This window comes from Adiantum capillus-veneris, chromosome 14 (genome assembly GCF_014529385.1).
Source record: "Adiantum capillus-veneris isolate H3 chromosome 14, ASM1452938v2, whole genome shotgun sequence".
Classification (NCBI taxonomy): domain Eukaryota; kingdom Viridiplantae; phylum Streptophyta; class Polypodiopsida; order Polypodiales; family Pteridaceae; genus Adiantum; species Adiantum capillus-veneris.
This window is the reverse complement of record NC_140944.1, coordinates 101,165,120-101,181,800: the sequence shown is the minus strand read 5'-3', so window position 1 is coordinate 101,181,800 and position 16,681 is coordinate 101,165,120. Positions and strand designations below refer to the sequence as shown.

The 16,681-nt window shown below is 41.7% G+C and overlaps 1 pseudogene; it reads left to right on the top strand.

Annotated features, from left to right (window-relative positions):
- The first annotated feature begins 553 nt into the window (after positions 1-553).
- LOC147442848 (uncharacterized) lies at positions 554-16,670 on the top strand (annotated as a pseudogene).
- The last annotated feature ends 11 nt before the right edge of the window (positions 16,671-16,681 follow it).

Below are 16,681 nucleotides of genomic sequence, written 5' to 3'. Positions count from 1 at the left end.
AAAAAAGGTGTAGTTGAGTGGAGTCTTGTGGTGTACCTTACTAGCTCTCCTAATTTGAAAATAGCGTCCCTGACTTTCTTGTCCCGACATATACACATACTCTATACGATGCATGCATCACCGACCTTGTCAATGCGTACTTTCAATGTGCAAGGAATCTTGATTTCCTTGAGGGAAAACTGATTGGAACGGGGCCCACTCTAAGGTGTTGATCGACAGAGCAATATCATGACATGCCAAAACACCATCACCGGTTGAAACTACAAAGATAGTGGATGATGCAATTTCTGGGACTTCAATGTTTTTGCAACGAATCAAATTTAAAGGTGAAAAGAAGACCCTTCGGGTCAAGAGATCACTGGATACAGAGGACAGCATAGATGAAGCAAGGTGCAGCCATCGTCCGGAGTACAACTATGTCACAGTAGACAGACAAGAAGCTATTGTTCGTGGAAAGGACAAAGTAGGAGACAATGCTGATAGCCTATTGCATGATCTTGAGGCATGTGAGGTGGACGTTCATCCCACCATGTGGGCATTAAGGAGAGTGCTGATGGCGAGTAGGATCAAGTGTAGCAATTGGGCATCTGGAAAGAAATGTGATGCACTTGTTTGCAGGGGTGAGATAACACTATGCTTCGGGAGTGACTATCAGATGGTCCAATGAAAGAAGGAGAAGTTTTGCTACTTTTGCAACACAGATGTCAGAAATTGCTGGAACATTAGTAAGGTTGTGCTACATGCTCCTAGTAGTCTTCCCACAATTTGGCCGATTGAAAAAGGGACACACATGAAGATAGTAGAGGCAAAGAAGTTAGTGGTTGGAGGATTTGACTTTGGTTTTCCATTGACACAAATTTAGGCAGTCATTGATGCCACAACCCCACTGACAAGTGACTCAAATGTGGAGGAGAGACAACACCTTCCTTACAGACCAGGTGTGTCAAATCTTGCATATACACAAGTAACTTATGCATTGACTTGAAGAATGCATGTGGAAGATACTGTGGTAAATAAGATTGTCATTGAAGAGGTGTTCAAATTGAAGGTGTGGAACTCAACGGATTCAGATCCAAAGCTGATTGATATTGTGGTTCGTAAGAATCCATCGTGCTCGTGAAAGGAATTTCAAGAACGTTTTTCTTTGTTTATAACACTCTCCAGCGAGCCATGAACCATGCTTAGATTCTCAAAGATTAGTCCTTGGCACCAGTGCATTGGCTATGGGCTCATTGTCCACAAGCACAAAGTTGCACCAACGACTAGCCCTGCGATACCACCAACCAAGCCAACTCTCAAGCTTCCAAATTGAGTTATCCAATGCCTTCCCTGTTGTCCACCATGCCCTTATTCACCTAAAATGCTCAAGTGCATCGGACCTAGTAGATGCATTTCTCCAGCTCTCACACATGTCTAGATGGGTGGCCCTAAAGGGTGATGCAATATATAGATTTGTATGAATTACGAGGCTTTCCTTCCAATGGAAAAGGAAAGATCTCTCTCGACCGACCATCTCCTTTCCATCATTGAACACAAATCTCACTGCACGCCAATTTGCACCTGCTTCATCGGCCATGAACCCTGCAAATTGCGGTTTTTTACCACCATTCTCTATCACCACCCTTACTAAGTTCTCCCAGAACATAATCTGCACCACCTCGTCCTCCTCTCTAAACTCACAAGTGGCAATTGTAAGCAGCTCTGCAACAGTGCACAAACAAGGGTGAAATGGAAATTAGCCACAAAATTTACATCACTGAGCTAGGTCAAATCAATACTTACAAGTGATCATAGACATGCGCCCCCATGGTATGCCAGCCACCCTCAATTCTATGCACGTGATCAAAATAGACCCAAGATTGCCTAAGAACACCGGTACCAGCAGTGTCCATCCTTTTCACTATGCTAACCCCTGATCCTTCACCAGTTGTGGACATTTTGAATAGAAAGCATCTGTCGTCCCCTGAATTTTCTTGTAGGGAATCAAGAACCATGAAAGAATTCAAAATGACATTTTTGCCTCAAGCCCATCACTTGTAGGTCTATTTGCTCGTTTACTTTGCACTACCATTTGTTTCAACCTATCAAGTATAACCATGATAGATTAGCACAAATCAATGTCAAGTTGTCAAGAGTAGTATAATTAGTTGAACCTACTTCTTAAGGTTCACCAATGCATCCATTTCTCTTGACATCTCTCTCAACTCCTACTCAGACATAAACTCAGATGGTCCCTTGTCATGATCTGTGAAAGCACGAAGTACCATTTTCTTTCCAATTATCATTTTTACTCTCCTTGGCCCCGCACTATGATCCATGCTAACAACCTAAGACACAAGCTTATGAAAATTCCTGAGTGAACTCCTGCACATTCTTTTGCGAACATCATGAGAGTGTTCCCCATAGTGGATAAAAAGTCGAGAATGTGATGTGCCTTTGGTCATAAAGTAGTAAGAAATTGTAGGACATTTCCCAATGCAAAGAGGGGTATGCTTGCAAAAGAAACACTCTATATTACCAAAGCTCCTGCAAGCATAGCTACCAGCTATGGGAGGCTTAAGAAGCTGACCACACCAATGAATCTTATTGACTACCCCTGTCCTTGCAAAGAATGGACAATGCTCATTCACACATTTCAGTGAACCACCACACATGCTTTTGCGAAGAGTCAAGTCATTGAGGGCCCTTGTCTAAGTTTGAGGTTTTGTCTAGAGGTTACTGTCGTACTTCTACTCCATGCCCTCGATTTGACATCCATCCACCAATTCAAAGATTGTGTTATTTGGGATTTTTGCAGGCAGCTCACGCACCCTCCCCAACAGCGTGCACTTTGCTATAACTCTATGGAGAATGTCATTTAGAGTCAACCGTCTGACAATCTCGAAGGATGATATATTAGATGACAAATCATCATCCTCCACTTCAATTCTCTCTGCACTACCCGGGGTCGGATTGTTAAAAAGTTTGTTTGAAGGAGTGTTGTCTCTAATTTCCTCCTCCAAAATATTGCACCAAACAGAAGAAATAGGTCAACAAGAAATCCAATAAATCATGGATTGACAAGTGTGTACCAACTCACATTGGGGAAATATTGGAGGCACCAAGCTCGGACTCTACTTTGGTAGAATGCAACCTTGCAATATAGTATTGTGACAAATCACTGCTGAGAAGAAAGTAGCTATCATCATCAAGCCCCAGTCTCCTTTGCAAAACAGACACTGGTTGCAAAACCCCATCACACTTTGCCAATACCTACAACTGAACTGTTCCAATTTCACTAGAGCTTGCTCGAGAGACCAGATTTCAATGCATAGATGAGGTAGAAAAAATTGCTACCCCATCGAGAAAAGGGACTTCAACTGCAGCACCATTGAGATCTCCCAAGAAGATTTTGGCAGTGCACCTATAATCAAATATTTAATTTTTTTTGCATAAAAATGAGAAAATTACTTTTAGAAAAACCAGTGAACATGCCAGTGCTCCAAAAAATACACAAAATTCACTACATGCCTCTTAGATGACCAAGGACCTGCTATTAATTAAGGCGGGTCAAGTAATTAAGGCGGCTATATTAGGTCGGTGGTCTATCCAGGGGGAAGCTAGTCGTATAGGGCTACGTACATTCTATGGAGAAGGGATTACAGCAGAAGGAAGGATCTCGTGAGCAAGGTACGACATCCCTTGAGTGATATCGCAGGGCAAGGCCAAGGAGAACTGCAGAAAATAATTGTAGGAATTCAAGAGGAGGGGCAAAGAAACGTGGCCACCTAGGGTTTTTTCCTACAAAGTGTTCCCACGCCCTCTCATACATCCCTCACCCACCCTTGTCACATTTGCTTGCAAGAGGAGGCGTTCCTCCCTCCCTTGCTTTTCACTCATGACCTCCTTGCCTTTACCAGTTTCCCTAATGGATAGAGGATGCCCTCCCTCCCTTTGCTATTGTGGCTCTACGAATTTCCTTGTCGCATCCCTACCCCTACCCCCACGACAGAACCATTGCAATACACGCCTCGCAACCTAGCTGCCTTGGCTCCACAAACTATAGAGGAAATAGAACCATCCCATCTCCACTGACAGTTGGCCCCATCACAAAACTTAAGCTATTTCTTTCCCTCAAAATCCACCAATTTTGAAGCAAAAGCCCTGCCATGCCATCGCCATCATCTTCGACAAAGACATTGAAGTCTCAACCCCAAGCCCCACCCTTTGTAGTCTTCCATGGCAGAGCGCCCAGGGTGATCATTTAACGAAGCTTGATCATTTGACGAAGCAAAGATCACGTGGCCACCGACGAAGCAAATCTCAAACCAAAGTAGGCAAACAAGTGGAGATTGGGTGGGGCAACCAGCAAAAGGGTGGAGATGAAGAAGGCATTGCTCATGCCATGCAACCCCCTCAAGGCTTTTTCACCACGCAGCAAAGTGAGTCAGCCAGCATGAGTTTCTTTTCTTGTTCAAGTGTGCTGAGCGCACTTGAACAAGCAAAGAAACTCTTGCTCAATTTTTTAATCTTAAAACTCAGCAAACTCAGCATGGTCGGTTTTTGAAAGTGCATGTCGGCCTTCAATCAAACTCTGTTTTTGAAAGTGCTCTGCTTTGAGGTTCTAAGTCGGCCTCATCCATGAATGCATCTTTTACTGCATTACTCAAACACACAGAACATGGGAAGTGACCATGTTCTTCATAATCCATGGAGTTGTGACTGTTTTGGAGGTCCTCCTCAGCAGAAAATTTGTAGCCAGAGAATATTGCCACAACCGGTTGCCATCGTGTGTACCTTAGCCTTCGTATACTTCTCTACAGCATGGATTTTCCTGCCTCCATTAATTCGAGTGAGCGTAGGTTTGCATATCTCAGATGACTTTAAGAACATGCAGAATGTAGTTATGGATCTCTTGAGCACTTGGTAAAGAGGGTAAGTTATCTATTTATGGTATGCTCTATTAAGATCACCAGAATCCACAGGTGTCGAACGGATATTGCAAATTGAGAGTTGCATGTACGAGCACATTTGTTGCATCGGGCATAGCTAATTCTTACCAATGTTCATTACGACAAAATGCTAATGCTAATCACATCATTGTGGTCAAACTATGGCTATGGTTTGCAGGATAGCAATGGCTTTCATTTAGATAGGAATAAAGTGTTCATTATTCATGTAGTAAACTATGACATGGTAGCTTATAAACGTGCATCTCTGTGAGAAGAGATTAGTGAATAATCTTTGATTGTTCAAGTGCGCTGAGCACATTTGAACAATCAAAGACATCTCGGACGTTTTTGCAGCCTATCCACCTTGGAAAGGCGCCATGGAGCAACGAAGGGTTGTCCGACATTAGGTTTTACATGTGACCTTCTTCTATTGTCTTGATGCCTTGATGACTTGGAGGTTTGATGCCGAGGGTGCTTGAGTGTTTGATCATCCACGGATTTCAAAATGACGTGATCACACTATAATTTCAGGTTAATAACAATAGAAATGCAAAATAACAAATATTTTGTTAATTGACATTCACCTTTTTTTACCTCCAAGGAGACCTGGAGACCGGCTCATAGCCCGGCAGGCTAATTAGTTGGCCCGCCGGGCCCAGCGGGCTAGTGAATCTTCCCGACGGTCACGCCGGGTAAAGCTATTTGCCCGCCGGGCCCGCCGTGGCTATATAAAGGTGACGCCGGTGCTTGTCTTTTCACAAAAGAGGTACATTGAAAAGTCTTCACCAAACTTTCTGGCAGCTTTCCACATTCTCAAAGCAGTGTAGCAGTAATTTTTTAAACCCTTCCTTATTTTATTGATGTTTTTTTTAGTTTTTTGCGTTAAAACTTAAAGGTTTAAAATTTCTTTTATCAAATCATCGTACGTGGATGCACTGGCACATGGTTGCAATTGCGGTTAGGTGTGTCATTGCAAAAGCATACGATGATTATGTTTTATATTGCTCCCAGTCATTCATGCTTCGGCACATGGTTGCAATTGCAACTAGGTGTGTTGCTGCTAGAATGACAGGAGCATTTGTTTGAAAGAAGTAACCGTGCATGAATGCACTGGCACATGGTTGCAATTGCGGCTAGGTGTGTCATTGCAAAAGCGTAGGGTGATTATGTTTTATGTTGCTCCCAGTCATTCATGCTTCGGCACATGGTTGCAATTGCGACTAGGTGTGTTGCTGCTAGAATGACAGGAGCATTTGTTTGAAAGAAGTCACTGTGCGTGGATGCACTGGCACATGGTTGCAATTGCGGCTAGGTGTGTCATTGCAAAAACACAAGATGACTATGTTTTATGTGCTTCCCGTCATTCATGCTTCGGCACATGGTTGCAATTGCGACTAGGTGTGTTGCTGCTAGATTGACGGTAGCATCTAATGCATGAATGTGTGCTCAAATAATTTCAGAATGCTTCATATGCTTGAATCTTGAAGGAAGACATCGTGCGTGGATGCACTGGCACATGGTTGCAATTGCGACTAGGTGTGTCATTGTAAAAGAATAGGATGACTATGTTTTATGTTGCTCCCAGTCATTCATGCATCAACACATGGTTGCAATTGCGACTAGGTGTGTTGCTGCTTGAATGACAGGAGCATTTGTTTGAAAGAAGTAACCATGCGTGAATGCACTGGCACATGGTTGCAATTGCGGCTAGGTGTGTCATTGCAAAAGCGTAGGATGACTATGTTTTATGTTGCTCCGCTCCCAGTCATTCATGCTTCGGCACATGGTTGCAATTGCGACTAGGTGTGTTGCTGCTAGAATGACAGGAGCATCTGTTTGAAAGAAGTCACCGTGCATGGATGCACTAGCACATGGTTGCAATTGCGGCTAGGTGTTTCAATACAAAAGCATAGGGTGACTATGTTTTATGTTGCTCCCAGTCATTCATGCTTCGGCACATGGTTGCAATTGCGACTAGGTGTTGATAGCCGTTTTTCGGCTCTTTGTAATTGCCACAGTGAGTTACCTCACCCTACCAAAATCACCCAAACACTGTGTCTATCCCTACCATTTCACTGTACATAGGCGTGCGTGAGTCACGGGACTTTTCCCATATCTTCTTAAAAAACCCTCAATTAGCTAGTCATTGGGCTAGTTGAGCCAAAAAAATAAAAAATATAAAAAATATAAGTATATTATGGCCCATGCGTATGTAAATATTTCTTTGTATATAGGGCCTAAATAAAAGATTTTTCCATAATTATTTTGGTATTTATTTAAATATTTCTACCTAGGTGTGTGTTATTTATGCTCTGTACATTGCCTCACCATTACCACAATTTTTCTTACCATTTTTCATACTCTTTATTCCATATAGAAATATTTTCATGTAAGCTTCTCTTATATTTGGTGTAACTCCACCCCAACAAAAATCCAAAAAAACTAGTTTTATTTATGTGTATATTTTTTCACTATTGTGATTTTTCCCTTCCTACATCTATTTTGTTTTTTTTTCTAAAAAATTAGAACACCAAGAATATTTATCTTTTTATGGTAGCCTCATAATGAGAGAGATTTCTTTTGACCCCTTTATATTTTTTCCACTTATATTATTGACATGTACATATTTTTTAGACCCCTCAATATTTGATTTTCTTAGTTGTACTATTCACTTATATCATAATCTCAACAATATCTTCAATTATAGACCTACCAAATAAGGTCAAGGGTAGGTGGCATGCATACATGCACTATGGAGGGCTCACTCTTGGAGGTATTCAAAAGAATCATCCAAAGAAGGACCCCACAAGGACCTTGTGCAGTGGAAAAAAACGGTCGGTTTTGCTGAATTTTTAAATTTCACTTGCTCTCCGAATTTGAAAAGGTGATACAAACAAAAGTTGTAGCTCGTGGGCTGAACTTTTGCCTCAAATTTTTTCATATTTTTTTGAGCTACGAGCTGTGAGCTATGATTTTATTAGTGGACCCCAGTTTTCCCATGCTATGCAGTCACACTCTCTCTTCCACTTTTTCATTTTCCTCTTTCACACACACTTCTCCACTCATCATCCCCACCTCTCTCACCACTCCTCTCTGCACCCTACTCACCTTCTCCTCAACCTTGAAGAATAAGAGAAACCATGGTGAACTCATACCTCCCACACACAATTCCATTCCAAAATTGACCACCTAGTCTCATTTTTCCTCCTCCAAATTACCCATATCTATAAAAAAAACCACAAAATTCAGCCTCTTCTCTTAAAAGACAGCATCATGGTGGTTGATTACTCAGCTTCAATTACCTTGTCTCTCAAGGAAGGTCAAGAGTGGAGAAAAAATGTACCGTCAAAGCTAGTGGACCGTCAACAAGCGTCAAAATTGGCCCTACTCAAGACACTTGGAGCATCAACCTTGTAAGAAATCCACCTTTTCTTACCTCTTAAGAGTTTTTCTTCCTTATTTGTATCCTACATGGATACTCCCATTGTAAATATCCAATTCCATTTGTAAATTAATACTAACTCTACTAACACTAACCCACTATGAAAAGTCCTATCACCTCCATTTCTCTCCTCTCTCTTTCCCCACCAACTTCTTGATAATTCCAAGCAAAAGAAATTAGATAAATTGCTGAAAATCTAACCCAACCATGGTTAGAGGAGTAACCCTAGCCTTCAAAATTGCTATAAAAGGAGGGTGTAGCTAGCACAAAAGGGGGGAGAAGAAAGAGCACTATGCTATAGCTTGAGAAGCCAAGCTCAACCTCTTGAGAAGGAGCTCTTGAGTGGAATCTCATTGGCATTAGGCATATGTATGTGTTGTATTAGGGGTGATTAGCAAGGAAACTCTATGCCATTGTAAGAGAGAGTGATCATTAAATTGAGAGTAGGAAATCTATCATTTCTCCTCCTAGTGTAAGCCCAACATTTGCTGAATCAAGGAGGGTGAATTTGGACTAAGCATGGATACCTTGTCTCCCTTCCAACGTGAAGTCATGGACAATAATGATGTGTAAGTGTCTTGTTGTTTTATTTAAGTTCTTGATAGCTTTTCTCCGGGTATTGTTATCAATTTAGCCATAAATCCCACATGCTATAAGAGGGCGACAGGGTGGAGAGGACTCCCCTGGCTTTAAGACAGTGATTGGGGTGGCTTTTTTCTTGTGATGTGTTGTGGTGTAATTTACTCAAGCTATGTTGAACACATACTAATCTCACTTTGATTTGTCATGACAGATTTGTAAGAAGGTATTAATGCAACAAGCACCCCCTCCCCCTTTCTCTCTGTTTCTTAAATATATAGTTGTGTTTGCTTGATCATTGCCGATATGTTTCAAAGCAGCCCGAGCACTATCTCTCTCCCTCTCTCTCTCTCTCTCTCTCTCTCTCTCTCTCTCTCTCTCTCTCTCTCTCGTGTTTTAGTGTGTGAGAGTATTCCATTGGTGTTAGGGTTAGTGTAAATTCCTTGCTTGTTTGTGGGTTGCTCTAACGATTCTCCTCTTTTGCGTCCTAGTTCGCTCTTAAACTAGGTGGTGCCCCTTGTGTAGTTGGGATTTGGTTGTGGGTTTGTTGTTTTGGTTTGTGTTGTGTTGTGCCCCAGCCCCATTGAGCAGCACGGGAGCCTTGAAGGGTGTCTAGAGGTTGCTCTTCTTGTTGCCCGCCCCGGACCGCTTCAGTGTATTGCTGCTAGAATGACAGGAGCATATGTTTGTAAGTTGTCGTACAGTGAGGCATTGGCACATGGTTGCAATTGCGATTAGGTGTGTCACTGCAAAAGCGTACGAGATCTATGGTCTATATTGCACTTTTTCTTTCACGTAGAAAAGATCCAAATGTAGTGGCACATAGTTATATTTCATAATGTGTTGTTTGCAATAATACCATTGCAGGCAAAATGGATCCTTCTGCTACTTCAATGATAGAGTTCAAAAAGAAAATTAGACAATTGTTGATTACAATCGTCACTGCACTAGATCCCGACGATATAGCGCAGATTGTTGCAGATGAGTCTAGATTGCAATCATTATATAGTGAGATTGCCCGCAAAATGTTGTTGTTATATCCAGACAAAACAACCGAATCAATAAACTCATTACTGAGCAGTTGGGTGGGCAATTTGCCCAAGGTGGCCTCTGATTTGAAAGAGGAATGCCCTCAAGAAGTAGACAAGGGTAAGGTAGAGCATTGGAACACTAGATGGAGAGCTGAAAAGGAGAGGTCAAGGCGATCATCCCACATAGACACACAGTTTGGCCTAAGCAAGAAAATGTGAATGGCTTTCACCAGAGTTGTGGGGAGCAGCCAAGTTGGAGAACCCTTTATTGAGGAGGCTGCCATTGAGGGAACATTGGGTTCTACTGCTTCTGCCAGTCACCTGGAGAGCAGTATATACAATTCTGAATGTAGTATGACTCTAGGCATTCCAAATAAGTCCATTAAGAAGATCAAGAAACTTGGGCCAGGGGCTTATGGCACAGGGTGGAAAGTTCAAATCAAAGGGATCAGTTTCCTTCCTGCAACGAATACTTATTGTGCCAAGGAGTTAAAAGGACAGGCCAAGCATCAGTGGAAAAGCTTTGCATCAGGAAGTGGGGTAGATCTCAACCATGGAGGGATTGTGAGGAGTATTTCCCACTCTGTAACGTTGCCATGGTTTCTGATATTCCCCTACTTCACTGGGGGAAGTTTAGGTGATCTTATGGAGACAGTGCCCCATCCACATGGCTCTTTCACGACGCTTGTAGCGCATCAAGAGGGGAAAGTAAAGATCCCTGCAGACTTTAAATGGGAGAAGCCCTCTGAAGACCAGAAAACACGTATCAAGAGCCTGTGCAATCATGCTCCCTTGTTGATCCATGCCTTGGTGAAGGCATTGCGATTCGCACATGACGAGGGAGTGATCCACAATGATCTCCGTCCATGGAACATCATGTTGGACTTTACCAAGGATCTCACTCCCCGTATTGGAATAATTGATTGGGGATTGGCTCTGTGTGTTGGCTTAGAGACACAAAAGACCAACAATACCGATGAAAACTGGCAAAAGATTCATCCTTGGCGAGCTCCTGAGTTACTAGATGGCAATCACCCATGCCCATGGACCAAGGCCACAGATGTGTACGCCATAGGATGGGTGAAATGGCAATTTTGTAAGTTTTGTGGAGAGTTCTCTGACTACTACAGCACAGTTTGGTTCAAACATAAGGTTTTAGTGAAGGTACAAGCCATATCTAGGATTGTTGTGGAAGGTTGGGTGAGGAAGAAATCCACAGAGAGAAAGACCTTGGCCCTTTTGGACGAAGAATTAGAAAGATTTGAAGCCCAGTCAGAACGATGCTTACGCCCTCCCTCTGAAATGAGTGTAGCCTTTTTTTGATGGATATATGATGTACTTTATGAAGCAGGGTTTTCTGAGACTTTTGACTTATAAAAGCACTTTTAAAATTTTGGTTTTATGCGCCATGGATTATGTATGAGTAATAAAAACACTTTGTTATATCTCAATAGACAACAATTTTCTATGAGTTTTGTTTTTTCTCTTAAGTTTCAAGCAATAAGCCACATGGAATCACTCATTGTCATTCATTGATTTGAAAAATGGTGGTTACTCTTATATCAATTGATTGTCGTAAGATGGTGGTTATTCTTATATCAATTGATTGTCATAAAATGGTGGTTACTCTTATATCAATTGATTGTCGTAAAATGGTGGTTACTCTTATAGCAATTGATTATCATTAAGTTTGTATGCCGTAACTGAAGAATAGTGTTTAATCAGGATATGGATAATGATAATCAAAGGGCTAAGCACGCTTTTGAGCGTCTCAGATCCATGTGTCAAGGCAGTGGAGTGAATGACACCGCTCGAATTGCAGCTCGTTGCTCCCAGTGGGCCAACCCAGTGGGTACACAATGGAAAGAGGTGAACTCTAGGATTGACCGAAAAATGGTCAAATCCATTGGCCAGGCGTTGCGATGAGAACATCAAGAAAGGCCGACTCAAGCTATCACAATGCATTAATGCAGACATACGAGACAATGGAGAGAACATATATCTCGATGTTATGGGTCATCCTATGCATCAGATGGATTGTCTATTGTGGTTTTCCAAGATGTTATACATGCATTATGTCTTGGGTGAAGTAGTGGACTTCAGCTCAAGGACACCTCATATGACGGTTGAGGACATTCGCAGCAGTGCAATCACCGTCACACGGCAAGAGATGCCATTGGCACTAGAAGGTACATCAATGGAAGTGCACCAAGTTAAGGAGGAGCTTCAAACTCAACTCAGGCAAGCATTACAAGCTACACAAGGCTCTCATGCAGAAGCAACCCTAAATAGAGACTTGCAAAGGAAGGTGAAGGTGCTATCTCGCCACGTAAAAGAGTTAGAGGCGACTATAAAAAAACAAAATGTTTCCACATTGATTGAGCACCCAACATCTATTGAGGCCCCTCCAGCTTCTGGTGAGCACGGTGGTCCTTGCCCCATATGTAGATCATTCTTTCATGAGTGGTGTGGTCACTTCAGCTTGCCATGCGGACATATGTACCATATATCATGCTTGATGCAAAGCATGATGAATAGATTTCATTGTGCTATATGTGAGTATGAGATATCCAAAAAGATATATGCAATGTTCAAAATGTCTGAAGACTATAATAATCTTAAAGGTCAGCGTGAACAGGAGAATGAAGATATTCTCACAAATATTTCACGGGTCAAAGTTGGTTCAATTTCCAAATTCTCTTCAATCTCTTCTAAAGTACATGTAGTTTCTACTTCATGAGATTCCCCTTGTAGCTCACTGTCTTCATCCACCTCATCATTGGTTACATCATAAGTCTAGCGCGGCATCTCCTCTTTGTAGTTCTCAGCTTGCACTCTTGCCAATAGCCGATGGTTGCAGTACATATACACCAATTTTTCAGCTCTTGAATTTAGAAGGCGGTTTCTGATGGTGGAATGTACATATTTATATGTACTCCAGTTTCTATCAGAACTTGCATTGGATGCACATTGGGCTAGGATTCTAACAGCTAGGCGTTTAAGGGTGGGTGCACTACCACCATTCATCATCCACCACTTCCACGCTGGTTGCTCCGTGGCAAGTTTCTGCACAAATTCTGTACCAAACTTACCCTCTTTGAGTTTAAACTTCGTAAGATCAGTAACAGCTGATGCATGCTCATCAGGATCAACATAAAACCTGCCTATCATATCATAGAAGTCTTCTAGCACCTCCTCATCAAGTTTGTCTATTTCCATTGCCCAATACTCTAGATCCAATAAGAAAGCTACACTGTGTAGTGGACTATGTGCTCCAACCCATCGACCATGCACATACTTTCTTAGAATTTCTCTCCTCTTTTGAGTGAATGGTGTCTTCCAAGGCTTCACAATTGGCTCCTGGGGCTCCTCTGGATTTGCAAGGCTTTCTTGAACACTCCACCAAGCCATCCACACCTTACCTATGTTAGGCAAGGCAGAATCCAGTTGGCGTAATGGGAGCATAATTGGCATCATGATATTGTGCACATCCACCACATCATCCCAGAAGTGGCGATCAGCTAGTAGATCTCTGATCACCCCTATTTTTATTTTTATCTTCTCCCTTTGACCGGCCTCCCATTCTGAAAAAGTGGCACAAACAAATGTCTCCATCACAGCATTCTTATTTTTTATTAGTGATTCTACCGTATAGTAGTTGGTGCAAAATCTAGTTTCGCATGGCAGTTTTAACATAGTAGACATCCTCTGACGGTACATGTCAAGAACCCTCTAACGCTTCAAAACAAACTTGACTATTAAGTGAGCATTGTCTACTATCCATTTGAACCACTCTGTGTCATTACTCTTGTACCAATCTTGCAATACCAAGTTCAAGCTGTGTGTATTGCAACCAACACTATATAGGTGAGAGAAGCGACTTTCAAGTATCCTACCTGTAGCCCTGCAATTTTTGGCATTGTCCATGATTACTTGGACAACATTTTCTTTTCCAAGTTCCTCAACTGCGTCGCCAATGATATCAGCTATAAAACTGCCAGACTTTATTTGACCAGATCTATCCACAGCTTTGATAAAACATTCACCACAAGGACATACAAGCAAGATGTTGATCAATGGCCACCTTTGAACGTTTGACCAACCATCACTAACTATGGTGTATCCAGATTGTTCTGTTGCATTTCATATTACCCTTTGAATATCCTGTTGTGTGCTTGTGTAACATTTATCCAACAGTTGGTTTCTCATATGGTGATATGTTGGAGGGGTAAATCCAGCACGACACTCCCCAATGCATTTCCAAGCTGACTTCCATGCATCACGGGTGACAATGGCCAATGATCCCCCAGTGAAATAGACGGATTTAGCTAGTGCAAGTTGTGCTTCTTCTAAGGAAAGCGTTTTGAAGCTCCTCTGTAAGCTAACTTGTCTACTTTTTGACGATCCTACCTAAAAGTCAGGAGATCCATGGTTTGGAGGTGTAGTTCCATCGATATGAGAAGTTGGTTCCCTCCTTTGAGTGCTTCCATTGGTGGGCGTTACACCCAATGATCCTTTGTCTTGGTTTGATCTTATCGATACCGGGGTGTGATGGTCGAAAGTAGAGAGTTTTGATCTTTTGCTCGTGGAAATTAGCTTACCAATTAAAGCTTTTAAGCACATAGCTGCTTCTTCTGCACCTAAGCCCTTGCACTTTCCTCCTTGGATTCTGGTATTGCCACCTAGCAAATGATCCCTTATTCTTGGTGCTCCTCCAGATTTCTCTTCGCCACAAAAGTTACATTTCCAATCTTGATACTTATTTAAATTTGTGGCAAAATTTCACTCGGGTCCTAGACTTTTTCCACCTGCCTTTCGCTTGCCCTACGAAGTGGTGCCCTGCGAAGCAGGACCTGGCATCGAGGTAGGAGGTCTCCTCAAGGAAGCTAGGCTTGAGACACCAACATCACCGCTCACATTCCCAGTGGAAGAAATACTTATTGGATGCCTGCAATACCAATAAACATAGCTCAGTATGCTATCTCTTCTTTCAAGTATTATTCAAACCAAACATTAGTGTTATAATCAATACCACACACAAGCGTAGTAGTGAAGCCTGAAGGGAATAAACCTCACTCTACTCAAACATGAGCAAGCAAATACAACGGTGAATCAAATATGTGATCAGTCCATCCCAAAAGTAGAGATATCGACCCAAAGATTCACCTTCCTACCTCCTTTTATGAATCAGTCCAGTCCAAAAAAGAACTAATGACCCATGATTGGAGCTCTAATCGAAATAGCAAGCAAATACAACGGTGAATCAAACATGTGATCAGTCCATCCCAAAAGTAGAGATATCGACCCAAAGATTCACCTTCCTACCTCCTTTCATGAATTAGTCCAATCCAAAAAAGAACTAATGACCCATGATTGGAGCTCTAATCGAAATAGAAAGCAAATACAGCGGGGTGAATCTAACATGTGATCAGTCCATCCCAAAAGTAGAGATATCGACCCAAAGATTCACCTTTCTATCTCCTTTCATGAATCAGTCCAATCCAAAAAAGAACTAATGACCCATGATGGGAGCTCTAATCGAAATAGCAAGAAAATACAGCGGTGAATCAAACATGTGATCAGTCCATCCAAGAAGTAGAGATATCGACCCAAAGATTCACCTTCCTACCTCCTTTGATGAATCAGTCCAGTCCAAAAAAGAACTAATGACCCATGATTGGAGCTCTAATCGAAATAGCAAGCAAATACAGCAGTGAATCAAACATGTGATCAGTGCATCCCAAAAGTAGAGATATCGACCCAAAGATTCACCTTTCTACCTCCTTTCATGAATCAGTCCAGTCCAAAAAAGAACTAATGACCCATGATAGAAGTTCTAATCAATATAGCAATCAATTTAGCAAATATAACAGTGAACCAAACATGAGATCAGTCCATCCCAAATGTAGAGATACCGACCCAAAGATTCACCTTTCTACCTCCTTTCAAGAATCAGTTCAGTCCAAAAAATAACTAATGATCCATGATCAGAGTTACATTAAGTTTTATTTTTTTGAAAGACTATTCATTAGTTCAGTCCAAAAAAGAACTAATGACCCATGATTGGAGCTCTAATCGGAATAGCAAGCAAATACAGCGGTGAATCAAACATGTGATTAGTCCATCCCAAAAGTAGAGATATCAACCCAAAGATTCACCTTTCTATCTCTTTTCAAGAATCAGTTCAGTCCAAAAAAGAACTAATGACCCATGATAGAAGTTCTAATCAATATAGCAATCAATTTAGCAAATATAACAGTGAACCAAACATGAGATCAGTCCATCCCAAATGTAGAGATACCGACCCAAAGATTCACCTTTCTACCTCCTTTCAAGAATCAGTTCAGTCCAAAAAATAACTAATGATCCATGATCAGAGTTACATTAAGTTTTATTTTTTTTAAAGACTATTCATTTTTTTACCTTTAGTTTTTCTTCTAAATTTTAAAGGATGACCAAATTTAGAGGAAGAGGTGATGTGATGTGATGTCTATAAAAGGGTTATATAGAGCCGCCAAATATGGAGGGGGTACACGACGGGCCTGGCAGGATTCTTGCTTGTCCCGTCGGGCCCGCCGGGTTCCATATTAAACCTGCCGGGCCTGCTGCGATTGTTGGTTGTCACGCCGGTTCTACGTTTTCTACTGGTTTTTGTAGGTCATGACATTAGATATGTTATTAACATGAAAATATAGCAG